We start from the raw sequence: 16,227 nt of genomic DNA on the forward strand, positions 1-16,227 counted from the left end.
ACAAAACTCAACAGGGTGACCGACGTCCTGACAATAAGGGCTTTGTCTCATGTATGCAACTAACCCCACCCCCACACCCCCGAAAAAGAAAGTGTCCTGATTTTTCACACTTGCTACCTGGTCACCTTGTTTAGGAAGGGGCATCGCTAATGCTCCTGAACATGCCGGAGGGTCCCCCTCTTTGTGTTAAGGCATCTGCCAGTACAATTTCTTTCCCCTTGTTATGGATTATATCCATGTCATACTCCTGCAGAGCTAGGCTCCAGTGTAATCGTCTGGAATTTGTCCCTTTATCTCAATGCAACCATATTAGCGGAGAGTGGTCTGTTAAATGGTTTATTACACAAAGAAGGCTTAAGTTGCTTACCAACACCAATAGCATAGCTTAGCATAGCATTCCCTCTCAAGGATAGCATAGTTCTGTTCAGTGGGGGTCTGTTTTTTACTCAAGAAGGCAATAGGGTACCTCTTGTCCCCCACTGCATCCCACATTAGCACTGCACCTGACCCAGTGTTAGAAGCATCAGTGCACATCATAAAGCAGATGTCCCCAAACTTTTTATGTTGCACTCCGCCCCTTACCCATAATAGAATCTATTCTCACACACACACACCCGGAACCATGGGCGGCAGCTAGGGTGGGGAGCAGAGTTGTGACTGGGGCTGGGGCCTTGGCCAGGAGTGGACCTGTGGCCAGGGCCGGGAGTGGAGCTGTGGTGCAATCGGAGCCAGGAGTTGGGGGCCATGGCCAGAGCTGCAGCTGGGGGCAGGGCTGGGTGGTGCTCCCTCCCTGCCCCCGCAAGGACTGGCCCGGGCCCTGCCATGTACGCTGAATGTTCCTCCAAGCCCCCCCCCCCCACACACACACACACAGTTTGGGGACCACACACACACACACAGTTTGGGGACCACTGGCAAAAAGGGTTTGCTGAAATCAGGGTTGGCTATAACTGGCTCTTTGGACAAAGCCTCTTTTATGCTCTGGAAGCCTTTTTCCCAGACCCAGAACTCCATCTGGCTTCCCCTTTTTTGGTGAGGTCCAGTATGGTGGGCCACAATGTCACTAAACCCCTTTACAAACTATTCGGTAGTAGCTGGCCACACCAATAAAGGATTCTCCCTGCTTTCTTTGTTTGTGAGGCAGTCCAACTTTATATGACAGGTTTCAGAGTAACAGCCGTGTTAGTCTGTATTCGCAATATTAGTCTATTACCAGCAGGATAGTGAGTTTGTGTGTGTGGTTTTTGGAGGGGGGTGAGGGGGTGAGAGAACCTGGATTTGTGCAGGAAATGGCCCACCTTGATTATCATGCACATTGTGTAGAGAGTTGTCACTTTGGATGGGCTATCACCAGCAGGAGAGTGAGTTTGTGTGTGGGGGGGTGGAGGGTGAGAAAACCTGGATTTGTGCTGGAAATGGCCCAACTTGATGATCACTTTAGATAAGCTATTACCAGCAGGACAGTGGGGTGGGAGGAGGTATTGTTTCATGATCTCTTTGTGTATATAAAGTCTCCTGCAGTTTCCACGGTATGCATCCGATGAAGTGAGCTGTAGCTCACGAAAGCTCATGCTCAAATAAATTGGTTAGTCTCTAAGGTGCCACAAGTACTCCTTTTCAACTTTATATGGCTTCTGTTTTTAAAGGTTCAGGGTGAACAAACTCATTGTTCACCTTGTGTCCCAAATAAGATACCTCTGTGGCCCACATCTTGCATTTGGAGACCTTGACCGTGAAGTTGGTATCTTTAAGCCTCTGCAATACAATTCCCACATGGTTCAAGTGGTCTTGCCAGGAGTCACTAAAAATAGCCAAGTTGTCTACATAGGCCCTGGCAAAGGTCTGTAGTTTCTGTAGCACCTCATTGACAGGCCTCTGAAAGGTAGCCCCTTCATTAATTAATCAAAAAGGCATAACGTTAAACTCACATAGGTCAGATTCCGCTATAAAAGCTGACTTTTTCCTGGACATCGGCGTCAGAGGACCTATTGGATGCCCTTAATCTGGGGTGCAGGGCATGGGTAAATTTGGGTGACAGCATTTAACCTTCTAAAATCCACACAAAACCTCAGGGTTTTATCTCTTCTAGGTACCATCACAATAGGAGATGTGCAGGGACTTTTTGGCTTAGTAATCACCCCCATATCCAGCATGCCCTTTCCACTTCCACCTGAATATGTTTCTGCAATTCTCCTTTGGCTCTGCTGGGAGCAAGGCAGAGCCCTGTAGTGTCAATAGAATGCACAATCATGTCAGTTAAACCTGGCTGATTGGAAAATACCTGTCTGTGGTGGTGCAAAAGGTCTAACAACTCCTGCTTTTGGGTGGGGTTCAATCCCTCTGTGACGTTATGGACATGAACTGTGACCATATAGATCATTGTTGCAATCAAGGTCCTATAGTTGCACCAAATCTTGTACAAAGGAGGTCTAGTAAGGTGTCTGTGAAAAGGTTCTAATTTGCTGGCTATGATTATAGCGATCTGTATGTGTGTATGTACTTGTATCTCAATGTGTTTGATTCTAAATAGCGTCAGTGAAGCAATTGGTCAGCTTCTTGAGAAAGGACTATTCTGAGTAAGTGCCCAATCAAGAAACACTTAACTGGCAATGGACCTTGGGAGACTCCAGTCCACATCCAAGGGGCCTTCCTGGGAACGTTTAAGGTAACGTGAGCAATGGCTGCCGCCTGCAAACTGAGTCATGCATGGACATGTGACTTGCCCATGTGACTCCAAACTCCATCTTGCTGCTGTGATTTTTCACAGTAAGAACAAAGGGGTTTCCTTCCACATGGCAGAGGATATAAAAGGCCCTGGAAACCCCTCCATTTTGTCTTCAATCCTGCTTCTGAGGAGGAACTGTGGAACTAGAGGAACTGTGCTTGAAACTGAAGCTCTGAACAAAGGACTGAACAACCCATCCAAACTGGGATGTTTGTACTCCAGAGACTTAATTTGTTTAAATCAGCAGTAATCCCATCAAGCCTGAACCAAACCTGAACTAAGAACTTTTAACTCTCATCTATATTTCTTTCTTTTTATGAATAAACCTTTAGGTTTGAGATTCTAAAGGATTGGCAACAGCGTGATTTGTGGGTAAGATCTAAATGGCATATTGACCTGGGTCTGGGACTTGGTCCTTTGGGATCAGGAGAACTCTTTTTCTTTTACTGGGGTATTGGTTTTCATTGGTTTTATAACCATTGATCCCCATAAGGAGTGGCGCTAGTGGTGATACTGGGAAACTGGAGTGTCTGACGGTATTGTTCGTATGGTTTATGGGCAGCCAGTGGGGTAAAACCGAAGTCCTCTCTGTTTGGCTGGTTTGGTGTGCCTCAGTAGTGAAGGACCCCTAGCCTAGGGCTGTAACTGCCCTGCTCTAAGCAATTTGTCCTGAATTGATACTCTCAGTAGTGTCCTATCAAAGGCCACATTGTTACACCCTCCCACATCTCAGTGCTCTCCAGAGGAATATGTTCCTTGTTCACTGGCCGTGCACCTTTCCTGAGCTCTCTCCTGAGCCTTCTTGTTGGCTCTGACTGCTGTCTCAATCTCACTGATCCACAGTTCTACCATCATTCTCTGTTGCTCATGTTTTCCTGGGCAGCCAGGTACTGCAATTGGGCCATTTCCCCTGCAATGTTTTCTGGGGCGGTAGGGTGCTTGGATGCCTGGTCAAAGCTTATGAGCAAAGCTCTCAGTTCCTCAGCTGGAGTTTTCTTTTCCTGGGATATTCCCCTCTCCTTACATAACTTTTCAAGGTCTTTTGTCTCAAGCCCAGTATGATGTTGGTTTCACCCATTGTGACTTATCTTTAATCTTTAAAACTCTCAATATCAAGTTCGAACTTTTAACAGCACTGGGTTATGATCCAATTGACCTGTGGCATGTGAATCCTGCCAAGACTATGCCAAATGTCATGCTGTCTGCCGTGGCTCACTAACGTGGGTGCCAGCCTCAGGGCTGACTGTCAGGAAATACAGCACAAATCCCAAACTGGTTCTGTGTTCTGTAATTAGATTTCACCAACCAAGTAACAAATGTGAACACCTCAAGCATTGTAACAGCCTTAACATGGAGTCCCAGAGAGTCCCCTGGGCTCTCCAGTCTATCCTGCCACCCAGGCAAGCCTGCCTCTGTAATAGATGGTTCCTTATACCAAAAATCACAACACTATTCAGGTTACTCCCAATCCCAAAGGACCAGTCGCTTACCCCAGGTCAATTGTACCTTAGATCTCTCACCAAAGCCAGTGCTTTTAACCAGTCCTGTAGTAAATTAACTAAAGATGTATTAACCAAAAAAAGAAATGAGAGTTATTTTTGAGGTTAAAGCAGGTCATGTACACACACAAATGATTTAGATTCCAAAAGATAATAGAAACTTCAATAATAAGCAAACTCCATATGTCCTTTAGGGCTAACCCAGGCAAAACAGTGAGGGTATTTTACTTTTGTTTTGTGATTCTTGCCCCTTTAGAGTCCAAGCAGCAAAAAGATACAAGTTTCTCCTTGGCAGGGATTTTTATCTCCTTGTCCCCACAGTCAAAACTGATAGAATGAGTTTGAGCACAGGTCTCCTCTTCTGGAAGGGAGGGAGGAGCACAATTAACTAAGTCCTTGTTCTTTTGATGTCTCACAATGACTCATGTGGTTTCAAAGGCCCTCTTGTTGGAAGCCAGTATTTGCATTAAGGAAGACTTCTTTCCTGTTTGATGAGTTACACAGTTTTGTAACATGGGGTACAGATAAGTGAGACTAATACATGCAGCATCCTCCAAGCTATTCATTAGGTCTGAACACCAATCACATTCTTATTACTGTAATATCTATCTGAACAGTACTGACATACAAGTGAGCCAGACTGGTTTCCAGCTATGCATTTGTCAGTGTTCAGTGAGGCCTGGGGCCTTGGCATGAGCTGGCATTGGGTCTGCCAGCCTCACACTCCTTTTGGGCCTAAATAGGGTGCTTGGACCAATCAGGAATGATAAGCAAAGCTGTCAGGCTGGTCTTCCAAGGCAGTACTTCCTGTGGTATTTATCTCCACAGGGTCTATGTGGTAATGCATGCAGCCCTACCATGGGTTCCCTGTACCAGCACGAGGCAGAGGTCATCCTACAGAACCTTACACTTCCTGACCTTATTAAACTGTTTATTTGTGATAGATCCTTGCAAGTTTGAAATACCTCAAATGTAACTGAATTTTTGCATTGGTTAGAAGGATCCAAGGAGCATGCACATATGCCACTTAACAGCTTTACTGTTATGGCTGGTTCTCTGGCTCACAGGGCAAGGATGCCATTCATACAGGGTGACTCTGTAAAGGCAATACATCTGAAGAATAGTGACTAATAAATAACCTTCTTTGCTACAGTTTGCACTCTGCCTGTTCTTGTTGGGCTCCCTCTGTAGTGGTGTAGTAGTGCTGAGGAGTCGTCAGCATTTGCTTGTGTGTCCAGTGTAGATGGCCTGATCTCTTGGAACGGCTTTTAGGAACTCTTGGTTAGCATTTTGTCAGAGAAGTAGAGAATCTGGATTATATCCTTTTTGATTTTCCTGGATCTCACTCACATGCTTTCCATAAATTACACGTTATTGCAATTATAGTTTACAGTCACAAAACTAATAGTCTCCAGCTGTAATATGGAACAGAACTTCGCTGAGGTGGAGGTGAAGGGGGGCTCAAATGGAAAATAGCAGGTTATAGACAAAGAGCATGGGTATGTCTGCATGTATGCAACTGATAGGCAGATGGACACAAAGGGGTTTCCCAGTAACTTAGATCAGATAGTATTTTAAAAAAAATCTAACTCTTGTTAGTTTTATTGAAGGAGCTGATAGAAGGAAAGTTGATCCCTAACCTGATCTCATTACCAAATGTCACATGAACTCTGCAGCCAAAACTGGCTGATCTTTTCTTCATGGTAGCACAGAACTGCAATCAGCACACATTCAGGATATTTTTTTTTCACTTCACATCAAGTTCCGAAAATCATGGAAATGATTATCAAAGCTCTTTAAAGACTTTAAAACTCCTATGTGATTTTAACCAAAAATATTTACTTAAACCTAGAATTTTGTTCCTCACAAGCTGTTACTTAGGTTTTTAAATTTAAAAAAATCCTGCCACCTACTAATCCCCTCCATTGCAGCAAGGCTGAATTTCTGATGTCTCATCATATTCCTATTCAAGGCACTTATAAGGCAAATAGGACTGATTTCTTCTGGTGTCTGTTTGCAATTTGTTTAGCTTTGCGCTGTACCTGGAGCAACTGTACTGCATGCAGAGGAATGCCGGTGATATATAATGTTCCTGAGTTAGGGTGCTTTGTAAGTCAAAGGTGGAATACAAAAGGGTTACAGATGGAAGTGAATCTCATTTGACCTAGGCAGCTGTACTAATGGCAGGGTTACAGAGGACCTGTAAGACTAGGAACAGCTTATCATATCCAGGCAGCCTGAAGCTATTCAGGAGCAGCTGATCTCTTTTTATTGACAGGATTAGAAGACACATTTCTGTGAGGCAGAAAGCTGGCATGCCCATCAACCTATGAAAATCTGTTTGAGTTCAGCTTCCTTTGGGGAAGTTAGAATTCTCTGAGGATTGTTTAGCTATTTGAGCTGTGTTTACACTAATCCATTACCTAATTTTTTTACTTCTAAAAAGAAATTTGAATGGAAAATAAGCTTTAATGTAGTGTATATTGCATCCAACAACTGTGTGGTCTAGTGGCTTTCAGTGGGGAGTGGGAATCGGAACTTTTGAATTCTCTTCTACCACTGTCTGACTGTGAAGCCTTGAACAAGTAAGTCATTTAACTTGTTTGCCCTACAGTGGTAGTTTCCTACATACTTCATTGGAATGTTGTGAGGATTTGAGATGGATGGAGCTATATAACTGCAATAAATGCTTTTAAGGGGGTCAGATGTGAATGCAATAAAACAGTCAGAATGTGTTTAAAATAGATAAGTTGTATCCCTCCATAAACTTAGTTACTAATGACACATAGTCATTTGCTGTTCTGCATTAAAGAAATCAAAAATATGATGAGCCAATAATGCCAAAAGTCCAAGAGTTAAACAAAAGGGGAAAATTCAAAGGATATTGCGGAGTGGATTTGAATATCGAGTCCTACTGCAGGAGTCATCTGTCCCTTGAGAACATTTGTTGACTATTAAAACAAAAACGTTTGACCTAAAATCTACTTTCCAAAATGCCACATTCATGGTATTTCAATGTAAAATGCAGGCTAGATTGTCTTTTTCCTGGTGAGTCCCAATATTTGAATGCTATCATTTGACCAGCAAGTGCCTCACTAGTAACAAATTTCAAGTATTATCTCAAGTGTTGGAATAATTTCTCCTCTAGGCACTGGAAGTTAAGTAAGGGAAATATAAAGAAGTAGACCAGTAGGGAGAGAATTTTATGGTCATCTCCTCTGTCCCCATGTGGCAGCTGGTCTACAGCTGTATTTTAATGTGAGAGAGGAATTAATAATTTGCATTGTATCCCACTGCTTGCCAGTTAACGTCATGTTAAGATCTTTTAAAAGAAACATGCCTAGTCTTGTCAGAGCTTTGAAACATCCCTATTCCCCAGGCATCTTTATTTTCCTCAATCTCTGTGTTATAGCCGTTATCTTTCTAGTTTAAAAGGACTGGAGCATTGTCCATGAGCCCATTGCTCTTTAAGGAACCACAAGGGTTGCTGTTGAGCAGAGTGAGATCTCTGTTACTCTCAACCTCCAGATGCTGAATGCACTGCTTTAGAAGGCTTCCACAGCTGGTCTGTGGAGTGAGAGGAACCAAAAGATCTGGTCCATCAATCAGGTCCAGTATCCTGTCCCTGGCAGTGCCTAGTGCTTACTACTTCAGAGCAGGATGAAAAATCTCCATCATACAACCAACCCACTGCATAGTAATTCCTTCCTTCTTTCTGCAAGTGATCAGTTTTGACTGTAAAGCCTGAGATTTAATTATCCAGCTGTACTGTCCAAAATTCAGGGTCCTACCATGAAGCGTACCACATTGTTTTAACCTACTGAGACAGGTTGACCCCCTCCTTCTGGGGTGCCACCTGTTTTTATTGGGGTACCACAGAGCCCATCAGTTCCACCACTCTGGGTTCCCTTACACTGCCCTGCAGAGCCAGGCCCTCAAGCCTCCTCCAGCACACATGCAGGTAGGGCCACACCCAGCTGCAGAAAGACACAGAAACTGAGATCAGCTCTGCATGGGGAAGATTCAGCTCAGGAATTACCCAGCACTCAAGTGCACTCCCCCTCTGGAGTGTAAACCCAAAATTTTATTGTCTTGCGCTGCACAAAAAACTGTATAGTGTAAGCTTGTTATGCTTATAAGAAGCACACAAATTTTTTTAAAGGGGATAAGGCAATACGCCGCATTTATTGAGAGTACAATATAAGCATTAAAATCAGCATGCTTCCGAACACACACACCAAAAGGTTCTGCAGATGGATTTTATAGTTACCAATCCTTAGTGTTGCTCGGTCAGTTGCAGTGGCCAGCTGAAACTGTACACGAGGGAGTAGAGCTGGGCCGCTGTCAAACGCGTTCGACGCTCCAATGTTGATGAGAATGAACCCAAAGACCCATGGCAATACACCCTTCTTTTATAGTAATAAGTTCCCATACATGTCTCTGGACCTCCCTGTGTCACACTGGAGCTGTTAATCACGAGGTAGTCAAGGTTGCTCCAATTAGCATTATTTGGGTTATTACTGGGCGTTATCCTCAGCTGTTTCTTATGTCGTCCCTCTGGCTCCACTCTTTATCTTGTCCTGAGGGTTTATGCCTTTGCTTCATTAGGCTTTTGCTTACATTGTCCCCCTTTTGACCCTTTAATATCAATATATTAAATGGGTCACATCTGGTGTAATTGCTTTAAGGCAATGTATTGCGAAGCAATTTGGGCTTGTGGTTTTAATTTAAGGTACATTCTCTTCATCCAACAGCACGTAAAACACATTATTACAAACATTCCAATTAGTAGAAAGAAAACAATTATGGGATGAATCATAATATTTAAAACTGATATCCATGACGGGGACCAGCCTCTAAAAATGTTATATCAATGGTGCACCATCATTTGTTGAGCTTGTGTGGTTACCTTTAGAATTTCAGTTCCTTGGTGCAGAATAGCCAGACTAAGTGTTAGTAGTTTTGTCCGGGGTGCTGCAGTCAATTGACTAATTTGCCTATTCCCTGCTAGCCAGTGGTATGAGGTGGTCCAATTAACCCCCAAAGAAAAGTTAAAACTCGAAGCATTATTGGCATCTACTTGGTTAACATCCTTGTTTTCATGAATCGAAAAATAGTAAGTCATGGTGGGGTTCGCAATATTGTTACATTACACATACATTGTTGTACAAGTGGCCTTTGAGTATACTTTTCCTGCTGCACAATTTTTTTCAATCCAATAAGACAAACACAATTATTTCCATCATAGTATACTTTGGTGGTGCTATTATCCAATTCATCCCAGTAGCATATTGCTAAATTTTTGTTTTGCACTGAGCAAGTCTCCTCTAAAATCAGCAAGGTGGGGAATACCCATTGTTGGGTAGTCCATTTTTCACACCCACGGTGATCAATGATGTCTCCTTTCTCATTGAGATACATTCCTGCCAATCGTGGGGCGCAAACATGCCTTCCCTGTAGGGTTGGGAGTGGTAGGAAAGACCATAGGGTGTTCAGGTGCCTGGTAGGGCAAACCCATATCACTTGGATAGAGATGTATCCTGTTAAGGTGTTTGTGTATATGTATGATTTCATAGGCTTATACCATTCTGAAACATAAGGGAAGAAAAGATTATTTCTATATCTGCTGAGAAGGAGGGGGTTAAGGCAGACATATCGTTGGCTCGAATCCAGTCCATCTCTCTTTCTATTAAAACAATAGCTAACAGCTGTTACATAGAACACCATAAGGTTATAGCTGTTTTGTCAGCTATGTCTTGCATAGTGGCATAGTAAGCCCAAAATGTATGATTGATGTGGTCCCAAGTGTGCCACTGTAGATTTAATCAATTTATTTGAGCATGAGCTTTCGTGAGCTACAGCTCACTTCATCCGATGAAGTGAGCTGTAGCTCACGAAAGCTCATGCTCAAATAAATTGGTTAGTCTCTAAGGTGCCACAAGTACTCCTTTTCTTTTTGCGAATACAGACTGACACGGCTGCTACTCTGAAACCTGTAGATTTAATGTATTCACCCCCGTCTGTACCAACTCAGTGATCTGCTGTTCTTGCCTTTGTCCTATTGTGTGGTGCAAAGCTTCTACTGCATTGGCCTTAGTTTTTAATTTAGATCCACTGAATTTAATATTCCTGTTTCGGCGCCTATGCCTCCCAGTATAGAACTGGCTAGATCACTCTTCCCACAAAGGGGAGAATGTTTTTGTTTCAAGGAGGTATACCAAGCATTGAATAAGGGAGTGTTGTATGGTGCACATTTGGGCCGTGTGGTGGTTAAATCATTCTTTGTGCAATTAACTGTGATGTGTAGCGTTGTTATCATGGGTACCACATTTGCCTTAACAGGCGGTTGTTTTTTTAAGTAAATGTGTCTTTCCATTATTGGAAGACCATTTAACAGTAGCACTGTTATGTTGCCTACAAAAATTGTTTTGTTCACCCACACTGTAATCGTGTGCACCTCTAATGGTCCTGGCGTGAATGGTGGAAAGATGTGTGAACCAGGTTTACTGGGTACACAAAAAGGATTAAAATCCATAATTGGCTCCTTAGGGGTTGTCGTCTCAATCATAGAATCATAGAATATCAGGGTTGGAAGGGACCCCTGAAGGTCATCTAGTCCAACCCCCTGCTCGAAGCAGGACCAATTCCCAGTTAAATCATCCCAGCCAGGGCTTTGTCAAGCCTGACCTTAAAAACCTCTAAGGAAGGAGATTCTACCACCTCCCTAGGTAACGCATTCCAGTGTTTCACCACCCTCTTAGTGAAAAAGTTTTTCCTAATATCCAATCTAAACCTCCCCCACTGCAACTTGAGACCATTACGCCTCATACTGTCATCTGCTACCATTGAGAACAGTCTAGAGCCATCCTCTTTGGAACCCCCTTTCAGGTAGTTGAAAGCAGCTATCAAATCCCCCCTCATTCTTCTCTTCTACAGGCTAAACAATCCCAGCTCCCTCAGCCTCTCCTCATAAGTCATGTGTTCTAGACCCCTAATCATTTTTGTTGCCCTTCGCTGGACTCTCTCCAATTTATCCACATCCTTCTTGTAGTGTGGGGCCCAAAACTGGACACAGTACTCCAGATGAGGCCTCACCAATGTCGAATAGAGGGGAACGATCACGTCCCTCGATCTGCTCGCTATGCCCCTACTTATACATCCCAAAATGCCATTGGCCTTCTTGGCAACAAGGGCACACTGCTGACTCATATCCAGCTTCTCGTCCACTGTCACCCCTAGGTCCTTTTCCGCAGAACTGCTGCCTAGCCATTCGGTCCCTAGTCTGTAGCGGTGCATTGGATTCTTCCATCCTAAGTGCAGGACCCTGCACTTATCCTTATTGAACCTCATCAGATTTCTTTTGGCCCAATCCTCCAATTTGTCTAGGTCCTTCTGTATCCTATCCCTCCCCTCCAGCGTATCTACCACTCCTCCCAGTTTAGTATCATCCGCAAATTTGCTGAGAGTGCAATCCACACCATCCTCCAGATCATTTATGAAGATATTGAACAAAACCGGCCCCAGGACCGACCCTTGGGGCACTCCACTTGATACCGGCTGCCAACTAGACATGGAGCCATTGATCACTACCCGTTGAGCCCGACAATCTAGCCAGCTTTCTACCCACCTTATAGTGTATTCATCCAGCCCATACTTCCTTAACTTGCTGACAAGAATACTGTGGGAGACCGTGTCAAAAGCTTTGCTAAAGTCAAGAAACAATACATCCACTGCTTTCCCTTCATCCACAGAACCAGTAATCTCATCATAAAAGGCGATTAGATTAGTCAGGCATGACCTTCCCTTGGTGAATCCATGTTGGCTGTTCCTGATCACTTTCCTTTCATGCAAGTGCTTCAGGATTGATTCTTTGAGGACCTGCTCCATGATTTTTCCACGGACTGAGGTGAGGCTGACTGCCTGTAGTTCCCAGGATCCTCCTTCTTCCCTTTTTTAAAGATTGGCACTACATTAGCTTTTTTCCAGTCATCCGGGACTTCCCCGGTTCGCCACGAGTTTTCAAAGATAATGGCCAATGGCTCTGCAATCACAGCCACCAATTCCTTCAGCACTCTCGGATGCAACTCGTCCGGCCCCATGGACTTGTGCACGTCCAGCTTTTCTAAATAGTCCCTAACCACCTCTATCTCCACAGAGGGCTGGCCATCTCTTCCCCATTTTGTGATGCCCAGCGCAGCAGTCTGGGAGCTGACCTTGTTAGTGAAAACAGAGGCAAGAAAAGCATTGAGTACATTAGCTTTTTCCACATCCTCTGTCACTAGGTTGCCTCCCTCATTCAGTAAGGGGCCCACACTTTCCTTGGCTTTCTTCTTGTTGCCAACATACCTGAAAAAACCCTTCTTGTTACTCTTGACATCGTGCAGTCACGATCCTCACTGGTTATATTAACCCAGGCTTGTAATGTAATTTGTGTGAAGGGCTGTCAGGGTTCCCGCCCCACTCTGAACTCTACGGTTCAGATGTGGGGACCTGCATGGAAGACCCCGTAAGCTTATTTTTACCAGCTTAGGTTAAAAACTTTCCCAAGGCACAAATTTCGCCTTGCCCTTGAAGAGTATGCCGCCAAGTGATTTTATAGCACTGTATACAGAAAGGTGGTAATCCTTCCCTTTATATTCATGACAAGGGCCCATACAGGGTATTGTTATGCATGGGTATTTCCTGAGTCCTGTTCCACTCTGTCCAGTTAAACCATTGTATCCCCCAACGTGTGTATGTTATCCCTCTACCCCAAAAGCTTATGAATATCTCCCAAAACAACATCTTGCCCTTAGCAAGTTTCTGGCTTCAGGCAGGACTCCCTTAGGATCCAGTAGGATGTGAGGGAATCTCTTTCAGGAGGAATTCACGTGATTATTGGCAGGTATATACTTCTAGTCCATATTCAATACCTGTAATAATTAAACACAAACCAATTAGGAAAACAATTTTATCTGTGACACATGAACCCATTTAAGTTTGCCGTCTTTCTCAGTACGGTACACTAGTGGGCTAAGACAGTCAACTAGAATCCTGGCCACTTAGAATCCTGGGTGTGATCCTTTTTCCCTAGCTTTAAATACATTACCTGGTCACCGGCTTCCCATGGATCAGAATCGGTGGCTTTTTGTTTGTACAGTTTTGTTTTCATTTTTTCAATGGCTTGATTCACCCTGTATTATAAGATAGCTTTGTCTTCTTGCAATTGTTTAAGCCACTGAAAGTAGTCATGCTGGGTTGCTGTAGGGTGTTCTTCAGTGAGGCATTCAGGATTAATCATTAACCGCATTGGCTGCCCAAACGGGATTTGGTACAGCTGGATTTTTGTCCTCAGCCTGTCACTGCTGCGAATGGCAGCTAGGATTAGGGGCAGCTTTTCAGGCCATTTCTTACCGGTGCAGTCCACCACGTTGCGCAGTGCTTAATGGTGCGATGTATTCTCTCCACCTGTCCTGAAGATTGGGGTCGGTATGGGATGTGAAACTTTTGCTTAATTTTCAAGGCATGCATCATTATAGTAAAGATTTCCCCCACAAATGCACCCCAATGTCTGCATCTATAAGCTTGGGGGTCCCCATACCTGCATACTACTTCTTTATCCTTTTCATCAGCTGTTTTCCACCCATTTCTTTGCCAGTCATACATCCAGTACTGTATCCCTTTCACACCAGACCACTGTTGGCATAGATATACACAGTTCTGTAGGGGAACCTTCATACTGTTTTAAAACTTGGTATATAGCATGAAGTTCAGCATGCTGTGCTGACCCATAGGCCAAATGTCCCTGAATAACCTTCTCTTCTAGCTTAATAGCAGTATATTTAATCCATCTTTTCCCTTTGATTACCATTGAACTCCCATCAGTAAACCAAACGTGTTTTTCCTGGCCTACAGTGTCCAATTCTTCAAGAGGGGGTGCTTGCACTAAAGCAATCCCCTGTTCCAGAGTGATCTTTGGGCACTCATGTTTATTTCCTTTTTCAATTAAGGCATGTGTCAGCATGTCTGGTTTGGACACTGTTTCAGTAGTGACTCTTCTGTTAACTAGAATGAGGGTCCACTGGGCCATGTGGGTATTAAAAACCTTACCTCCAATCAGTTTGCCTGAGAAAATATATTTAAGGGGAGTGAGGGTACTTTGAGTAGTAATGGGTGCTGTGTCTGTGAGTGATTCAAAGAATTGTACTGCCCAGACAGCTGCTAGGCATTCGTGTTCACAGGGATTAAAATTTAATTCTGTGCCTTGCGGTTTCCTTGATTCATAGGCTACTGACACAGTTTTCTTTCTTCATTATTTTGCAGTAGAGTACCTGCTAGTGCTTCATCATTAGCAGCCAGACAGATAACAAATGGCCTTGACTCATCGGAAAAGTGTAAAGCTGGAGCTGCGGCTGCTTTTTGTTTTAAAGTACTTAGGGCGGACTCCTGTTCTAGCCCCGATTCCTATTGAGTCTTTTTCTTTAACAGTTTCCATAAACAAAGTGTAATCTCAGCATATTTGTAAATACGTGGCCGTAGGAAATTAAATCCACCCAACAAGACTTGTAAGAAGAGTACATCTGTGGGGGCTGGCATTTCTAGCAGTGCCTTTTCACTGGTCAACTTGCCTGCCCTCTCTCCCGATTACTATACCCAGGTACACTTAGCTGGGCTTGGAGGCTGGAAGTTAATTAAGATTTGCCAATTATTATTGATTTTTTAAAATATTTTTTTAGCAACCAATGATTTTACATACCATTCTTTTCCTTGGTAATTTTATTTTGTGCTTAAAATTTATGTTCATTTTTTTTTCTAATGCAGTATTCTCTCTTTTTAAAAAAAAACACAATACACAACAATGCTAGCAACAAGACAAACAACACAAAACATAATTTTTGTCGCGACAGTAGATCCATGGTATTCTAAGTTGTTCCTCAGCTGGTACCATTTTTTTTCTGAAGTTCTACCCAGGGGTGGGAGGGGGAAGAAATATTCCTTAAAATACTTCTTTTTTTTCACAAATTTCCTTGCTGACTGCAGGCAAAACAGAGGAATTGCCCCCATACTTTCCTGTGTTTTTGTTTTATGGGTAGGCCATGTTTTAATGGCTTCTACGAAGTTCTCCCTTTTAAGGTTTAGGATGAATTATATCTCTGTGCAGTTATGAGGTGATGTACCTCAGTTTTCCTTTTTATACAAAAGACCAGGTTTGTAATAGTTTTTCTGCTGTGCTAAGCTTTAAGTTTCTTTACCAGTATTTACTATAATGCGTTTTTTTTGGTGCTCACAGAGTTTTCATGTACTTTTATTAAAATGACAGTGACAGTCAGATTACTTAGAGCCACCTTAAGGCTCAGTGTTTCTAACCTTGATTCTTTGTGCACCTTACCCCTGCTGTTGCTCCAGAGGGCACTGTCTTTTTATTTATATATATAATATATATATATATTTTAACTGCAGCTCTTGGCTGCCTCTTATTACATCTATGACTTTGGTCTTTATTTAAAAAGATATTAAACTTTATAAAGCATTGTGGTACCTTAAGGGCTAAATGCTAAATACCAAAGCCAAACAACACTAATTACCTGTGTCTGGCCAAAAGTGTCTGTCAGTTTTGCAACTTTGAATGAAAGATTCAAATGGATTTTTAGTGGCATTATTTCAAAACAAAACAAAACCAATTCATCATAAACCTACAAAACAGGGTTTTACAAACCAGCAGTATTGGTTTAGGTTCTTAAAATTTTACATTTTTACATAATATATTTCCACACACAGAGATACATACATACATTCTTTTTTTTTAACATCCCTTGAGCTGTTTTAATTTTTACACAGCTGTACATAGATTACATTCCCTTTATACTTTTGGGGGCAGTTAAATTCCAATAGAAAACCCTTATGTTCTTTAGTAAATTTGATTAAATTGTTCATAGTTAAATGATTTAAATCAGATTGTTTCTTAGCCTCTAACGTTTTTAGAACATTCAACTGCTTCATTCCCTCCAGCGTCTGCCCAGTTAA

At 42.9% G+C, this 16,227-nt stretch overlaps 1 protein-coding gene across 6 annotated transcripts in view; it reads left to right on the forward strand.

The window, feature by feature from the left end:
• ATF6 (activating transcription factor 6) overlaps positions 1-16,227 on the forward strand; it is a 408,864-nt gene that overhangs the window by 224,473 nt on the left and 168,164 nt on the right. The gene's annotated exons all lie outside the window — the stretch shown is intronic.

This window comes from Lepidochelys kempii, chromosome 8 (genome assembly GCF_965140285.1).
Source record: "Lepidochelys kempii isolate rLepKem1 chromosome 8, rLepKem1.hap1, whole genome shotgun sequence".
Classification (NCBI taxonomy): Eukaryota; Metazoa; Chordata; order Testudines; family Cheloniidae; genus Lepidochelys; species Lepidochelys kempii.